Consider the following 18,756-nt stretch of genomic DNA (forward strand, 5'->3'; position numbering starts at 1 on the left):
TCGCGCCCTCCACACCTACTACTTGTGTGTTCTCTCTCTCTCTAAAAAAAAAAAAAAAAATTTACTAAAACATCTAATGTTTATGATTGAAAGATAAGACAGAACTAAGATACTGGAAAAATCATATAAATAGAAAAGATTTGAGTTAAAATATTCTAAGATTCTTGTATACATTTTATTTTTATATTTTATATATGCATGCAATGCATGTGCATTAGAATTTAAAATATTCTTGTATATGTTTTGATTATTTTCAGGTTATAGATGTATGCATATTAGACTTTAAAATATAACCACTAAAATAGTAGTAATATAGATGATAACTGCTAAACCCATAAAGGAGCAAAAGAGAAAGACACAACTCAAAATATGAAAATTTTCGAAAGACAGAAAAAGCAGAACAAATAGCATAAAATACAATGATAAAAGAAACAGAAACATATTAGGCCCTATTCATATAATAAATGGACTAAACTCACCAGATAAAAGATGATGATGTTAGACTATAGAGTTTTAAAAATTCTGTTACATCCTTGTTACAAGGACAATGCCCAAAATATAAGAAAGGCCAAAGAAAGGCAGATGGAATATTTCAGGATTTATAATAAAATCCTTAAACTTAACAAGGAAAATAAAATGAAATTGAAAAAATATGAAAGAAACTGTTTCTTTTTCAAAACATGCTCAACCTCTCCAGTAATCAGGGAAGTAAAGGAAAGTATATGGAAAGTGAAAGAAATCACTTGCCCTCCAATATTTTTTAACTTCTTTGGTCAAAAGACAACTGATTTTTGGTACAAAACCACTTGGAATAAAGAGCTCATTTTCCAGTCGCTCTTGTAACTTGTTGGGTCTATATGACTAAGGTCTGGTGAATAGGTTATAAGAAGATAAGAAGATTGCTTAGATTCTAGGAAATGTTTTCATAAATGTTAGGGAGGGAAGGCATTAATTTCTTTCCCTTTTCTTCCTTCTGATGGGTTGAACACAAGCATGATGGCTAGAGATCAAGCAGCTTCCTTGTAACCTGGGGTGAAAACCACATGTTGAGGATGTTTGGGGCAGCAAGAAAGGAAACTAGGATCTTAATGAGCCTGGAGTCACCATACTACAATAGACTGCTTACCTCTGAACCTTATCTACATGAAGAAAAATAAACTTTTGTTGTTGTTTAAGCCAATGTTTTTCATGTTTGCTTCTTTGTTTTTGTCAGTCACAGCCAAACCTAATTTGAAATAATACATGAAGAAGCAAGAACTACTGATGGGAGTGTGGATTAGGATAGCCATTTTTAGAACAATTTAGCATTATCCAGTAAAGTTGACAAGGGAAATATCCTATTCCCAGGAATTCTACTCCTGTGTATACATCCTAAAGAAATTTGCACATAGGCCCTGGGAGACACAAACAAGAATTTCAGAGCAGCACTGATTTTAATGACAAAGAAATTGGAAAAAAAGATCCATGTGTTTGAAGGTTGATAAAGTATATTCATTCAATGGAATATTGAACAACAAAACAAATGAACAAAAGCTGAATAAGAGAGGCATATCACTAAAAAAAACCCAGTATGATAACAAGTACATTAAAATAAAAAAAACTATTTACCTTGGAGCAGATAAAACTCTGGGGTACCAAAAATTATTTAAAATATTGGTATAAGTGGGGTGCCTGTGTGGCTCAGTGGGTTAAGCCGCTGCCTTCAGCTCAGATCATGATCTCAGGGTCCCGGGATCAAGCCCCGCATCGGGCTCTCTGCTCAGCGGGGAGCCTGCTTCCTCCTCTCTCTGTGCCTGCCTCTCTGCCTGCTTGTCATCTCTCTCTGTCAAATAAATAAATAAAATCTTAAAAAAAATTGGTATAAGTGTTGAGAAAGAAGATTTCAGAGTCTAGACCAGCAATATCCAATAGAAATTTCTACACAATGATGGAAATGTTCTGTTTCTGCACTGTCCAATACAGTAGCCACTAGCTACATACAAATTTTGAGCACTTGAAATGTTAGTACAATGAAGAACTGAATTTTAAACTTTATGTAATCTTAATTAAATTTAAATAGCCACATATGGCTAATGCCTACCAGCGCAGGTCTAGGCAATAAATCCTTCTATAGTTATGGCAGTTTTCTAATTCTTCGTATAAATATTTGTAATATAACTAATAAGGAGTTCAAGAAACAAAATTCATATACAGACACATGGACTAATGCAGGGTGTGTGGGGGGGGAAGTCCTATGAATTTCATTAATAAATAGGTTTTAGATAAAAAATTTCCTTTTTAAAAAGAATTACTTATCAAATTCGGGTAATATAAATTGCTTTGATCAATTGTATACAAAGAATGATTCTCATGTTAATATGATACATAAAGGAATTTTAATGCCTAGAGTAAGAGAGTGACAAACTCCAAACTTTCTAGCTAATGGGGCCCTTTTCTTCAGAAAAGAAAATCCTAACTTTGTAGTAGTAGTTCAGGTCATGCCCAACAGATGTCACTATGCTCCTCTCAAAAATAAAAAGTCCTGCAGTGGGGGTGCCTGGGTGGCTCAGTGGATTAAGCCGCTGCCTTCGGCTCAGGTCATGATCTCGGGGTCCTGGAATCGAGTCCCGCATTGGGCTCTCTGCTCAGCAGGGAGCCTGCTTTCCTCTCTCTCTCTCTGCCTGCCTCTCTGTCTACTGTGATCTCTCTCTGTCAAATAAATAAATAAAATCTTAAAAAAAAAAAAAAAAAAGTCCTGCAGTGGCCCTGTGAGTAGACTATAACACCCAGGGGTGCCTTGGTGCACCTTGGTGCATGGTTTGGGACCCACCGATCTAGAGCCTTTTGGGTAAGAAAATAAGCCAACTGGAAAGTCTGGACAAATAATATATGGGACTATTTTGTATTCCTAATGTTTAAGAGTAGTTTTCAAGAGTCACTTAACTAATGGAAAGCATACAGGACACCTAGAAAAAGGCAGATTTTTAAGAAACTACAAAGACCATAACTAATTTGGGGGCAGGTTAGTAAAGAATGAATGATGTGACTACCTAGGAAGTATCTTCATGATACATTATGAACTTTAAATATTCTACAAAAAAAAAAAAAAAAGAATAGGTAGTGCACACACACATATATATAAGCATACTAATGTAAAGAACAGGGATAATTTTGGGGGGGGGTGGTTAGGTCTGTATAATGCTATATTTAACTTAGAAAATAAGATCTCCCCAGCTTACATCACATTTTCCCTACCTTGAAGGCTATTTGTGACCACATATGGAGGAGACTGTCTGATAAACTATTCCTTATGATTGAGTAGATTAAACAAAATAAAATCTACCTTGGGAAGGTTAAACTAGTTGAATATAGAGAGAGGGAGGCAGGAAGAGTAGGCCGGGTCGAGTGGGAGGGGCAAAAAATTGGTGGAGTGGGAAAGAGAAGTATTATGAATTAAAGTATTAAGGAGAGTTTAAGAAGGAAGAAGAGAAAGGTTATAATTAGAATGTGCTTCTTTGAATCTACAATAAAATGATAGTTGTATTTTTCCTATTATATTTATAAATTTGTTTTCTTTCTGATGTTTACTATAACAGTTCCTACCTATAGTTTAAAACAGTAGTTTATGGAAACAGAAATGTTCTTTAAGAATGGCAGTCAAAGAAGTATAAAGTTATATCAAAATGAAGTATCTCTAATCAGATATATATATTTTGAATAAAACATTAAGCCAGTTTATTCAACACTAAAACTATCAATTTTTAAAAACTAAACTTGGCAGAATTTTAAGAAAATAGATGCCTAGGTTTATTACTGCTTTGCATTATGAGAGATTGATCATGACACACTAAAAGTTTTCCACCATCAGCAAGGATTTTTAGAGAGGAGGTCCCACCTTTATTTTTTAAAGGTTTTATTTATTTACTTGAGGGAAAGAGAAAGAGAGAAAGAGAAAACACACAAGCGTGAGCAGGGGGAGAGGTAGATGGAGAAGCAGACTCCCCACTGAGTAGGGAGCTCAGGACCTGAGCAGAAGGCAGAGGCTTAACCAACTGAGCTATCCAGGTACCCCAGAAGTTCCCATCTTTAAAAGGTATATGAGGAAATAATTTTTCCCAAATCACAAGTAAAAATTTGAGAAACTCAATGTGTTCTCAAATGACTTACTTATCCAAATTCAGCCTTCCTTCCTTTCCTCCCTCTCTCCTTCCTTTCTTTCTTTCTGAAATTTAGACAATTAGTCTTCTTTCAGTTCCTCATCAGTACAAAGGGGACAGTAATAGTCATTTCACTGACTTGCTGTGGAAGTAAAGATACTATTTGGGCAAGCACTGCACCATCCTCCAATGTAATACATTGTAAACCATGGAAGTTATTTCTCCACTCCCTCTTTTGCTTTGGCTTAAAGGAAACACTGTGTCTTCAGGTTCTTTTCTTTTCTTTTTTAAAATTAATATATAACATAGTATTGGTTTCAGGGGAAAGGTCTGTGAGTCATCAGTCACACATTTCATAGTGCTCACCATACCACATACCCTCCCCAATGTCTATTACCCAGCCACCCAACCCCTTACCCACCCCCAGCAACCCTCAGTTCATTTCCTGAGATTAAGGGTCTTTAATGGTTTGTCCCCCTTTCTGGTTTCACCTTGTTTCATTTTTTTCCTCTCTTCCCCTAAGATCTTCTGCCTTGTTTCTCAAATTCCACATATCATGAGATCATATAATTGTCTTTCTCTGATTGACTTATTTTGCTTAGCATTAATACCTTCTACTTCCATCCGTGTTGTTGCAAATCGCAAGATTTCATTTTTTGATGGCTGCATAACATTTCATTGTACATATATTACATCTTCTTTATTCACCTGTTGATGGACACCTAGGCTCTTTCCAAAGCTTGGTTTCAGGTTCTTAACAGTAGACCGGAAGTCCATTTTTGTAGATTTTTAGAGGTGAATTCATAGCCTTGTGGATTAAATGAGAACTTGGAGATTAAACAATTCCTCCTAACTCTCAATTATGTGCCCTTCACAAGTTCATTTTTTATAACTCTGGTAATTTACCAAGGCTAACTTCTAAATTTTTCACTCCTTTGACATTGTCCTTGAAGGTTCTAGAAGAATCTTATGGCTTCAGATGTTACAAAGTTTGGGCTACCATATATGCATCTACAAATATATTTCTTACCTTCTTTCTAGTTCCCTATCCACCATTGTGCATAGAACATTTTAATTTAAATGTCACAACTCTTGAAACATATTAAAAGTCAAGTCTATTTCTCTTCCCTCCAAGAGCTATCTTTATACATTTTCCCATAATTATCCATAACATCTTCAGTGTTTCCAGGCTTATAACTTTTGGTGTCTTTTTTTTTTTTCTCTTCTTTTTCTTTCCTATTTTGACCTAATTATAGATTCTGCTACTTTTTTCTCTGTAATAACTTCAAAATTCACTTTCTGTTAATATTACAGTCTCATCAGTTCCCCACTTCAGTTCCCAATTGCTCCACTTCTCAGCTGGCCTTAACTATCTCATGTGTGGATCATTACGATGGTTTATTAGGAATTCCCCTCATCATTTAACTTCACAATAACCAAACTTTGACAGTATTTGTACAACATTATTTATTCTTCAGCTGATATATCCATAGTGGCTGCTTATATCTCATTTTATAAAAATCTTAATTAGTAAGTCTATCACTCAAGATACTTCACAATTGGAACTACAATTTTATTAACCACAACTTTACTTCCATAAAAGACATTCTGCTTCAACTGCTGTACTATGCTTGCTATCCCCAAGTTTGACTTTTCTTGCCTTCTATGTTTCAGGTCTGCCACAGGTATAATACTGCTAAAAGAAAACCTTTGTTACTGTGATGAGTGTGGGAGATCATCAAAAGAAAGGGAAAAAGTTTTGCAGATGATCATATGTTCTGCAATCAAAAAAGGAATTCAACTGAATTTTTTCTTGACTTGGTAGCCTAGATTTTAACTTTATACCACTACCCTCTTTCATCTTTAGAGATTCATAGACTTCTTCCTCTTCAAAATCCAGTTAAGAATTTAGCCTCAGGAATCTTTCCTGGATGACCGTACATGAACAAAATATACTCAGAATCTGTGCTATTTATTTAGAAATTTTCTGTATGCAGTTGTTAATATCATATTACTATATTAAGTACTTTTTGGTACATACTTTCCTGTATATATATGTTTATTATATCCCTATATGCACATTTCTTACCATATTGGGTTATTTGGACACAAAGTAATGTCATATTCCTTTTAATTTTCACATTAAATTCCTCTCTTTCTTTTTTCCTCAGGAGACTTATTTTGCTGAAATCTCCAAGATCTCTGGGGATGTTTTTTTTTTTTTTTTAAAGATTTTATTTATTTACTTGACAGACAGAAATCACAAGTAGACGGAGAGGCAGGCAGAGAGAGAGGAGGAAGCAGGCTCCCCGCCGAGCAGAGAGCCCGATGCGGGACTCGATCCCAGGACTCTGAGATCATGACCTGAGCCGAAGGCAGCGGCTTAACCCACTGAGCCACCCAGGCGCCCCATCTGGGGATGTTTATTTAGACTTACAGATCAGTTTTGGTAACTATCTTCTTAGTCAACCAAGGAGATGATTTCATTTCAGCTGTTACTAATGTCACTGCCACAAGATATACCTGTTGAAACAAAGACAACTCAGTATCCCCACCACAGTCTTTATTGTAACTATTAAAATATTTTGCTGCCACACTGTGTTCAGTACTGGATGAGCCACAATAAGTTGAACAGAGCTTCCTTCTGAAAACAAAGCCACCCTGCCCAGAGCAAGCCTGCTGAGTCTTTGAGCCTGTGAGAACCTCCCAAGGCACAGAAGGGGCTTAGCTGCGCTTACCTACATGGCTTCTTGTGACTGGCTCACAGCCAGGTCTTCACAAATGAAGAGACTAACAGAGTAGGATCAAATCTTTGAGTCTGGCACATATGTATGCAAACAAACATTTTCTGTAAGGCTGCTGGTAATACCAGAGCAGATAAATGTGAAGAGATTTCCAGACTCAGCTACTAGTAGGACTGATACAATGCATATCTGCTTCTAGAGCAAAAGAAATGTCCCCTTTTGTTTCCAAAGATCCCTTCCCACTGTGCTTTTAAGGAAAAGCCTTCCTATCCAGACAGGGTTAGGGTCAGGAAATCGATTTCTTCTCAAGTATTTGCAGAGTCTTTACTGTGATAGATACTTTTAGAGATACTGTTTGGTTGACCAGGTTCTTAATCTCAACAATCTCTGCCCATCTCCACTTAAAGGGACAAAAAAAAAAAAAGTCAAATATACATATATGTTATCCTGCCTGTCGTTAGTTTTGACTACTTAAACCTACATAGAATAAGTTGGAGAAAAGTGTGAGAACATAAAATGAGTTGCATCAAATCTTCTAAACAAAAAGAACTCCTTTTCTAGTTCAGTTGTCGTCTCTGAAGCTGTAATTCAAAAACAGCATTATTAACAAATCTATTCCTCTTAAGCTGGCCATTAAAGGTCATTAATATTTTGCGCTATCACACATTGCCATTGCTTTTTAACCAAATACCTATATCTAACAGAACTAGGTACTTGCTGCTTCTAGAACACACCTTTTACTTTGCTTTCTGACGCAGCATTTGTCAACTCTGCCATTCTTTGTATCTGAAATTCAGGACGTCATTAAAATCACAAAATCTTTTTTCCAGTTTTATTGAGCTATAATTGACAAATAAAATTGCATATGTTTAAGATGTACAAAGTGATAATTTGATATAAATATATATTGTGAAATGATTACCACAATCAAGTCAACACATCCATCACCTCACATACTTAACATTTTTTGTTGCAGTGAGATCATTTAACATCCACTGTCTAGCAACTTTCAAGTATATATACAATCCAGTATTATTAACTACAGTCACCATGTTGTCCACTAGATCCTCAGAACTCACTCATCTTATAACAAAGTTTGTACCCTTTGACCACATCTCCTCATGTCTCCCACTCCTCAGTCCCTGGAAACCACCATTCCACTCTTTGTTTCTGGATTCAAGGGTTTTTGGTTTATTTTTGTAGAATCCACATAGGAGACAAAGTATTTATGTGGCTCATTTCATCTAATATAATGTCCTTCATGTCCACGCATGTTGTGGCATATGGAGGATTTCCTTTATGGCTGAATAATATTCAATGTGTGTGTGTGTATCACATTTTCTTTATCCATTCATATTCCCTTAACAGATACTTGTTTCTGTATCTTGGTTATTGTGACTAATGCTGCAATGCACTTGGGGCTACAGCTATCTCTAAAAGATTTTGATTTCGTTTCTTATCCAATCCATGACTGTATTGCTGGATCACACAATAGTTTTATTTTTTACTTTTTTGAGAAACCTCCACACTGTTTCTCTTAATGGTGGATATTCCTACCAACAATGTATGAGGGTTCTCTTTACCTCAGCTCCTCACCAACACTTTTTATTTTTTTTTTTTATAATAATCCTTTTAATATGTATGAGGTGATATCTCATTGTGATGTTGATTTGCATTTCCCTGATGACTAGTGATGTTGAGGACCTTTTCCAGTACTTGCTGGCCATTTGTAAGTCTTACTTTGAAAACTGTTTATTTTACCCATTATTTAATCAGGTTATGTGTCTGTTACTGAGTTGTAGGAGTTCCCTATATGTCTTAGATACTAACCCTTTGTCAAGTATATTCAAATATTTTCTCTCATTTCATAGGTTGCATTTTCATTTTGTTAACTACTCCCTTTGCTGTGCAGAAGCTTTTTAGTTTGATGTATTCTCATTTGTTTATTGTTGCTTTTGTTGCCTTTCCTTTTAGTGTCACAGTCAAACCGTCATTGCCAACACAGCATCAAGGAGGCTTTTTTCCATTTTCTTCTGGTTTCACATTTTTTGGTTCTAAGTCTTTAATCCATTTTCTATTAACTTTTGTATATGGTATAAGACTGGGTCCAATTTCATTCTTTTGTATGTGGTATGTGGTAGCCAGTTTTCCCAGAACCATTTATTATCCTTTCTCCTTGTGTGTTCCTGGTATTCTTGCTAGAGATTAGCTGACTGTATACATGTGGGTTAATTTCTGGGTTCTACATTCTATTCCCTTGATCTATGTGGGTTTTTAAGTCTGTACCATATTTTAAAATTTGCTATAACCTTGTAACATAGTTTGAAATCAGGAAGTCTGATACCTCCAGCTTTGTCCTTCCTAAAGATGTTGGCTATTCGGGGGCTTTTGTGGTCCCATACCACCTCTGACTATTTTTTTACACATCTGTGAAAAATGTCACTGGAATTTTGATAGAAATTGCATTGAATCTGTAGTTTGCTTTTTGTAGTATAGACATTGTAACAAACTAATTTTTCCATTTCTTGAACATGGGTTATCTTTTCTTTTATTTATGGCTTCTTCAACTTTTTGCAGCAATGTCTTTTTAGGGTACAGGTCTTTTATCTCCTTGGTTACATTTATTCCTAAGTATTGTATTCTTTCTGATGCTATTTATTTTGCTGATGTTATTTTAAATGGAATTGTCTTATTTCCCTTAGAGATAGTCTATTAGTGTATAGAAATACAATCAGTCCATCCCTGATTTTTGTATGCTGTTTTTCTATCCTGCAATTTTACTAAATTTGTTAGTTTTAAGTTTTTCTTTAGAGTCTTTTATTTTTAAGATTATGTCATTGGCAAAGAGAGACAATTTTACTTCTTTCTTTCTAATTTTTGATAACTTTTATTTCTTTTTCTTGCCTAATTGCTTGGGTTAAACTTCCACTATTCTGTTGAGTAGAAGAGGCAAGAGTGAGCATCTTGTCTTGTTTCTGATCTTAGAGGAAAAGTTTTCAGTTTTTCTTCACTGAGTATGTTATCTGTGGGTTTTTTGTATATGGCCTTTATTTTATCGAGATACATTCCTTCTGTACTTAATTTGTTGACTTTTTAGCATCAAGGGATATTACATTTTTTTCAAATGCTCTTTTTGTATCAAGATGATCGTATGATTTTTACTTTATTCTGTTAAAGTGATATATCACATTTATTGATTTGCATATGTTGAAGAATCCTTGCATCCCAGAGAAAAATCCCATTGGGTCATGATATAATGATTATTTTAATAAGCTCTTGAATTGCCAGTCTTTTGTTGAAAATTTAGCATCTGTGTTCATTAGGGAATACTGGCTTGTAACTTTCTTTTTTGTAGTGTCCTTGACTGGTATTGATATTAAAGTAATGCTGGCTTATAAAATGAGTTTGGAAATGATCTTCCCTCTTCAGTTTTTTGGAGGAATTTGAAAAGGATTGGCAGTAATTCTTCTTCAAATGTTTGGAAGAATTAACAGTGAAGCCATCTGATCCTGGATATTGCTTCATTGGGATGTTTTTGATTACTGATTCATTTGCCTTATTATTAACTAGCCAGTTTAAATTTCCTATTTTTTCATGATTCAGTCTTAGAACACTATATTTCTAGGAATTGATCCATTTCTTCTAGTTATCCAATTTGTTGGCATATCATTGGTCTTAGTAATTTATGACCATTTGTATTTCTGTGGTATCAGTTTAATACCTCTTTCACTTCTGACTTCATTTATTTGAGTGTTCTTTTTTCTTAGTCTAGCTAATGATTTGTCAATTATATCTTTGAAAAAAATTAGCTTAGTTTCATTAGTTTCTTCTACTGTTTTTCTATTGTCTATTTTATTTATTTTTGTTCTAATCTTCATTTCCCTCCTTCTGTAACTTTGAGCTGAGTTTGTTCTTCTCTCTCTCGTTCCTTGAGATGTCAGGTTAAGTTGATTTTTTGAGATTTCTTTTAAAATATAGTCATTTATTGCTATAAATATGCCTCTTAGAACTGTTTAGTTTCATTGCATTAGTTTTGATATGCTGTGTTCTATTTTTATTTGTTTTAGGATATTTTCTATCTCCATTTTGATTTCTTCTTTGACCCATTTGTTGTTCAAGAATGTTGTAAATTTCCACATATTTGTGAATTTTATAGCTTTCCTCCTATTATTGATTTCTAGTTTCATACCACTGTAATAGAGAAGATTGGTATGATTTCAATCTTCTTAAATTTGTTAAGATTAGTTTTGTGAGAGGAATTGGTGACCAAGGGGTGTCTCTTGGTGCTGAGCTGTGCTGGTTGGGGGCAAGGTGACACAGGTAAAATGAAACTGTTCTTACCCTCTTCAGTGCATTTATTCTTGGGCTTTTGGTCAAACAATGTGCTGGAACTTCCTTGCTGGACTCTTGGATTCTTGCAAATTTAATCTTCACTGTGGTGACTATCAACTGATGTTCTGTAGGGAGATAAAAGTAAAAAACTCTGCCACATTTGACAATGACAAAGTATTCATAGTTATAGACCATAAAAAATTCTACAGTAATCCAAGTAACTTGAGTCTGGGTCTTTGTCCACTGGAAGTTTAAAGTAGGGGTACAAATAAATGTCAAAATGAATTAGAGTAAGGAGAATAGTGACAAGTAGATTAGATAGTAAGTTATCATAGTAGTCCCAAAATAGATAAAGAAGATCAACTCAAAAATAGTGGCTTGACCATATAAACTTAAATTTCTCACTCTGAAAATGTGACTAAAATGATTGTAGAATGATAAAAAAGGAATAAACCCACAAAGCCAAACATAACAGAAGAGGAGAAAACAATATTTAGAAGCCAGATGGCAGGTGGATAGATAGAAACTGACTCAATAAATCTTTGAAAACAGAAACTGAAGCCAGGAAGAAAGGCTGCTCAGAAACAAGTCAACATACCATTCATAAAGACACAGAAATTATAGGTCTTCTGAACATGGGGGTATAGGTAATGCAGAATATGATGTGAATTGGGTAAAAGTTTGAATAAGAAGCAGTTGGATCTATAGACAGCCTTTGTCAACCATTTGTCTGAACAACCTTCCCTTCCAGCTCCATAGAGAAGACTAGAAATTTACTCTCCAAGGAGGCACAACCAGTGGGACTTTGAAGTGGAACAACTCATTGGGCTAAAGACTGTTTTTATTTTGAAAAAAGGTGAATTATTGTATGTACTAAACTGAATTCTATGTGGACCATACTATCTTCTTCCACAAACTTGGCTGAATACTGGCAGAATACTGAAGGACAAGCTCATATTCTCAAAACAAACCATCATAAGATAAAAGATTTAGAAATACCTATATTTAGAGGTCCATAATAAAATGGCCAGTCATAAGTTATTAGTCAATGAAATCAGTTAGTCACCCACAAAGGAAAGTAACTTTGTGACACCAAAAGAAAGCAATCCACACTTATGCACAGGAAGTTCAATGATCTTTTTAGAATATTGCACTCAAATATGAATGGAAACACATTGAAAAAGCCAAATAAGGAAAGAAAAAAGTTTGAGGAAAAAGAGAGTAGGATGGGGGGGAAACAACAATACCTGTAAGACCTATAATGACTATTCTCAGTGAATTAAGCAAACATGTTGATTGCATTAATTAAACAAGAAGAAGATACTATTAAAAAGAAGTAGTCTCAGGGTATGTGCTATGGTGAGTGCTGTGAAGTGTGTAAACCTGCAATTCACAGACCTGTACCCCTGAGGCTAATAATACATTATATGTTAATAAAAAATAAAAAATTAATTTAAAAAAGGAGTAGTCTCTGTGTATAGTCATTCTTCAAATTTGAACATGATACAGAAGTTATACTTTTAATAATGGTACAGTAGCTTTTATTAGGTTAAACATCTTACTTTACTAGTGGATAACAACAATGGGAAAAATATAAAAATATCTGTTTGAATGCATTCGAGAGCAATTTAAGGCAGGCTGAAACTGGAACGGAGTTGACATGTGAAAGAAAGGAATGTATTTATGTGGTTTTCCATCTAAGGTACTTCTTATGCTGTATTGCATGGAACAGCTGGATTTAAAGCAGAAAATTGTAGTCCTAACTGATTTGAGAATTCAGAGGGAAGAGTTTGAGACTATGGGCATGGCTAGAACATAAAATAAAAATCTCAGAAAAGAGGAAGCTAAGGAGCTGGAGGAGGAAAATCCATATACAAATTCCTTTAAATTCTTGGCAGGTCTTGATTAATGTATGTGCAGAGGGCATGCTAGAAAGCAGCAGTGGGAAGGTGGAAAGAAGTGAAGATTTAGCTCAGGGAAAAGTTTATAAAGTTTAAGTCAGTCACTTGAATTGCTTGCTAGAACACAACCCACACTACTTAGATGATGCTATCCATAGTCTCTATAAGGGTACAGTAAAAAATTATGAAATGTAAAGAAACAGGAAAATATGGCCTACATTCAAGAGAAAAACAGTTAACAAAAACCAATACTAAAATGGCTAATATAAATATGTTCAAGGGATTAAAGGAAAAGTATGGCTAAAATGAACAAATAGGAGACTCTCAATAGAAAAATACAAACTACCAAAAAGAAAAAAAAGAAAGAAAGAAAAAAAGTAAGAGTCAAATAGAAATTTTAGAAATGAAATAAACAATATCTAAAATAAAAAATTTACTGGATGAGAACAACAGATTACAGGTAGTCAAATGAAGAAAACAGTAATTTTGAAGATAGATAATAGAAAATATTCAACCTGAAAAGGAGAAAAATATATTGAAAAAAAAAATAGACTCAATGATCTTGTGGGGCCACATTTAAATGATTTAAGTTATATTTTAAAATGGGGCAGAAAATTTTTTTAGAAAATAATAGCTAAATTTTTCCTAACCTGTTGAAAAATGTACACTTATAGATCCAACAAGAACAATGAATTTCAATTAAGATAAATACACAGAAAACCATGCGTAGCGTGCCTGAGAGGTTCAGTTGGTTAAAGTGTCTGCCTTCAGGTCAGGTCATGATCCCAGAGTCCTGGGACTGAGCCCCACATCATGCTCCCTCTTCATTGGGGGATCTGCTTCTCCCTCTGCCCCTCCCTCTGCTCTCATGTCTTTCTCACTCTCTCTCAAATAAATAAATAAAATCTTAAAAAAGAAAAGAAAAGAAAAGAAAAGCATGCTTAGGCACTTATTTATGAAATGATGGAAAACATAGAAAAAGAGAAAATCAGCCAGTGAGAAAAAACTACATTACAAATGGGGGCAGGGGGTGGAGGGTAGGGAATGATATAAATTACAACTGACTTATCAGCAGAAACAATGGAATGTGGGAGAGAATGGAACAACATCTTTAAAGTGGTGGGGAGTGGGAACTGTCAAATGAGATTTCTATATCTGAGAAAAATTACCTTGCAAAATAAATACATTTTTAGGAGCACCTGGGTGGCTCAGAGGGTTAGGCTTCTGCCTTCAGCTCAGGTCATGGTCTCAGGGTCCTAGGATCAAGCCCTGCTTTGGACTCTCTGCTTAGCGGGGAGCCTGCTTCCCCACTCTCTAACTGCCTCTCTGCCTACTTGTGATCTCTCTCTCTGTGTCAAATAAATAAATAAATAAATAAAAACTTAAAAAAATAAAAACATTTTTAGAAAAACAAAATCGAGAGAACCTGTTGTCAGCAGAGCAGTACTCTAAGAAATTCTAAGGGAAATTCTTTAGGTTAAGGAAACTTAGATGGAAATATATAGAGGAAGAAATTATGAGAACCAGAAGTAGCAAATGCCAAAGTAAATATAAAAGAGAATATACTTGCCTTTTCTTAATATTTAAAAGAATGTGACTATTTAAGGGAAATTAATAAAAATTAAATGTTGGGTTGATGCATACAGATGTACTACATATGAAAATATTATTATAAAGGAAAAGATAGTAAGTGGAAATAGATTGTTGCTAGGCTCTAATTATTTTAAAAAACAGCTTCATTGAGATTTAATTCACTTAGCATACAACTCACCCATTTAAAGCATACAATTCAATGGCTTCAATTACATTCACAGTAGAGTGGCATAAGCTATTTTTAAGAGTAGAGATGTCTAATATTGAATTGAAGCTGCCATGATATAAACACGTGTTCTGATTCACCGATCCAAATCTTTTGCAAAACTGGCCTGTGAAATATGGATTACTTATTGAGTATAATTTATTATTATAAAGTAATTTCTACTTCAGCTTAGCCTCTTAATAATCTAAACTAAGAAATTAGGAATTCAGAATTATAAACAGTTAACATGAAAACACAGTAAAGGATAGAATGGTTGCAATTTCTATAATAAGGATGTATACAGGAAGAGTGACCAGGTATAAAAATATTTCAACTGAACTGTAATTTTTGAAATGACAACATAAATTCAATCTGATCACCAACCTGAATGATCACTATTTGCTGACAGTGTTACAAATGGGAACTAGAAGGATATAGAGTATATTATTTATAGAAAACAATAGCCTGCCAGATGGTAACTAGGCAGCAAACATGTAAGAAATATGCAAACCTCTTAAGATATAACCCCACAAAATCTTAATGTTATATTACTTATATATGTATAAACATAATATCATAAAATTAGATATAACACATTTTCTTAAGCTAATATCACTACAAAACTAAAACAAATTCATAAACATCAAAACGTTTTAAAAACCAACATATAAATAAACATAATTTAATATTAAATCATTTTGTTTCACTAAAACTAAGTTGCTAATGTTGGGTTTAATAGAGGGTGATGTTTCTTTATGTCTGGTTCTATATTTAATGTGTTTCTATAGTTTTAAATTTTAATGTTACTAATGTGGACACTGCCTTTTCATATAAGTATACTGTATAAATGACCTTTATGTTCACTGAGTCTCACACTAAACATTTCTGTACTTTAACATATATAAGCTAACCTTTATTTTATTTTTTTTTCACAATTTAAAGGCTTTGCTTGTTACTACAGTATGATCAGATTTATACTTAACTCCTGTTTATGTAAATATCTTTGAGTGCCTATTTGAATAAGGTATAATTGTTAGCATTGTAGAGATTATTTTTTATTTGAAAATACATTTAAATATTTCTATTATTTAAATCTACACTAAGTAATCTTATGGGACTTAGAACAGGGTATTGAACACCCTAGAATTATTTCAAAGAGACACAAAGATAGGGTCTATATAATATGATAATAATACAAATTCAATATGGAACCAAATGCTGCAATTTGGGATTCATGGTACCTTTACTACCATGCTGTTATGAACCAACCCTTTATGAACCACTAAGACAACTTCACTTTTGAATTGCACCGTGACATTTCTTTGCATTCACTAACCAAAAATGTGAGAAAACACAAATATACAAAATTGTCCTGAAATCACAAGTCAGTACTTTGTCGTTAGGATTATAGGATATCATTAGGATTATTCATGATATCATTATATTAAATATTTACAGTCAATTAGATGAAAGCAGAATTTAAAATGGTCAGAATTTTTTTTTCCATAGCACTTATCACCTTCTAACATCTAAATTTTACCTCTTTGTTCTTTGTCTATAATCTCCAACCCCATGAGAATGTAAACTCTTTAGGGCAGCAACATCTTCTTTTTCTCCTCCATAATGTATTTCAAGTGCCTAGAATAGCATCCAACACATAATAAGCACTCAGTAAATGTGCTGAAGGAATGACAAAACTTGTCATAAGATGACATCTGGGGACACTCCAACCTCTCAGGATTCCCAGATTGAGAAATACTGGCATGGAAAAAAAAGTCTTGGCCCAGGAACCAGAGAGACCAGAGTTTGAAACCATTTTGTAGCTACTAAGTCTTATTCTGCTGCTTAGCTACTTGCATGACTTTAGGCAAGTCACTTAAATTTAGGGAGTCTTCTTTTTTCTCTAGCAAAATGTAAAGTCTGTTAAAAAATGGGGAAAAAGGCTAACACAAAAAGCATATAAAATACCAGCATATAAAGGTATCATCATAATTATTAGAGAGGCCATAGGAAAAGTATTTAATCAAGTAAAACTAGACTTTTCCACATTATCATGATTTTCCTTTCCTTAATTCTTCTTTTTTTTTTTTTTTAAAGATTTTATTTATTTATTTGACAGAGAGAGATTCAAGTAGGCAGAGAGGCAGGCAGAGAGAGAGGAGGAAGCAGGCTCCCCGCTGAGCAGAGAGCCCGATGCGGGACTCGATCCCAGGACCCTGAGATCATGACCTGAGCCGAAGGCAACGGCTTAACCCACTGAGCCACCCAGGTGCCCAATACTTCTTATTCATAAAAAGGTAAAATAGGAAAAGCTTTGGAATAAATGAAAAAACAAAAAGAAATAGGATCTAGAACTTCCACTAAAACAAATGTGTGAAAATACTGCAAGATGTTTTCATAATAATCATTTATCAGATGTTGAAAGAGCTTGGTTATAATACAGCTGTAAAATAAACCAAAAACAAAGTATCAACAAGAAATCAGTAATAGATGATATACATGAAGTAGAATAAAGATCATCTTGTAACCTCAGCTGCATGAGTGTGGTTTTCTTCCCCAGCTCTCATATACTTTAACTACAAACTTACCTACCCATTTCTGGTACACAGGTTCTACTCAGTTTGGCAGGAACTTTAACCCTCAGGCCAACCCTGAAGGAAGAATTAACCTACATAATTATTGAACCCTCAGGCAGTGTGCCTCGCCAGGAAGTTGGGTATGTGGGGTACACACTGCAATTATCTCAGCATTTTGGAGGGAGGGGTTAAAAGTTATTTACTATATGATGAAGAAAAAGCAGTGTAAATTTATTCCTTGATTTAAGTTTTGCTGCCAAATGGAATTCTCAGAATACTTCAGAAGCGCAAATGGATTTAAGGTCTGTTTTAACTAAACATTATTTGTAGTATAAAAGGATGATAAAATATTACATAGTTTTAGGCAAGGGACATACAGTATTCAGTTTAGCACACACAAAAAAGCAATTTTGGATGGCTAAATTCAGTCTTAATCCAAACCATGTTCCAACAATACAAATCAGTACTGGTGGATTAAATGGGTCTGTCCTCCATCATCCATAACACTAAAGAAAACAGTTAGATGTTAAATATACCCCTAAAAATAATTTGGGCGTTAACAGCCAAACACAAGTCCTTAAGGTGGTATATGCCAGGATTCCCTATAGAAAGTAGTAGTTTTCCCTTTGTAATTAATTCATATCTTAAAAGGGAGATACTTTGAGTTGAGATAAGGGAGGAAGTAAAGGATAGTCTCTTTCTTGTCATACTTCTACCCAGCAATTTTAAGCATCTATGGATGAAAAATTATTTTCTGCAATAATTATTTCTGTAGTATTTTCCAGGTAGTGATTTTCTATTTCCATTATTCTTTATGCATTTATTTATTATAATTTTACTACATAGAAGCAGCTGTCTTTTTGCCCAAGATTATTCAATTTTTTATATCAGTATAGCTTCACAGATATTTATTTAATGCTATGGTTTATAATCCATTACTTGAATTATATATTCTATTCACATGGGGTCTTAAATATTACTTTTTATGGTTGATTTTGAACATGGTTGTGTATTGCTGAGAAAACACTATGTGAATAACATCATTTCTGGACATTTATTGAAATTTCCTTTGTAACAAAGCATGTGGCTAATTTTTTAAAAATATTTTTTGTATGCATGACATAATGAACATTCTTCTTTGCTTCTGATTTTTTTTCATTTGAGCTAGAAAACATATAGAAGTGTACCATATATAATTACATGCTTAGCAAATTATTATAAAGCAGACGTCTGTGTTACCAACCAATTGTGAAAAAAATACAGTCTTGC

At 34.0% G+C, this 18,756-nt stretch overlaps 1 protein-coding gene across 1 annotated transcript in view; it reads right to left on the reverse strand.

The window, feature by feature from the left end:
* Positions 1 to 18,756, reverse strand: part of PMFBP1 (polyamine modulated factor 1 binding protein 1) — a 322,125-nt gene that overhangs the window by 295,762 nt on the left and 7,607 nt on the right. The window contains exons 2-3 of the mRNA XM_082712324.1: positions 11,222 to 11,337; positions 6,574 to 6,659 (exon numbers count right to left, since the gene is read on the reverse strand). The gene's annotated coding sequence lies outside the window, so the exon portion shown is untranslated. The remainder of the gene's footprint in view (positions 1 to 6,573; positions 6,660 to 11,221; positions 11,338 to 18,756) is intronic.

The sequence above is a fragment of the Mustela nivalis genome (assembly GCF_964662115.1).
Source record: "Mustela nivalis genome assembly, chromosome: 18".
Taxonomy (NCBI): Eukaryota; Metazoa; Chordata; class Mammalia; order Carnivora; family Mustelidae; genus Mustela; species Mustela nivalis.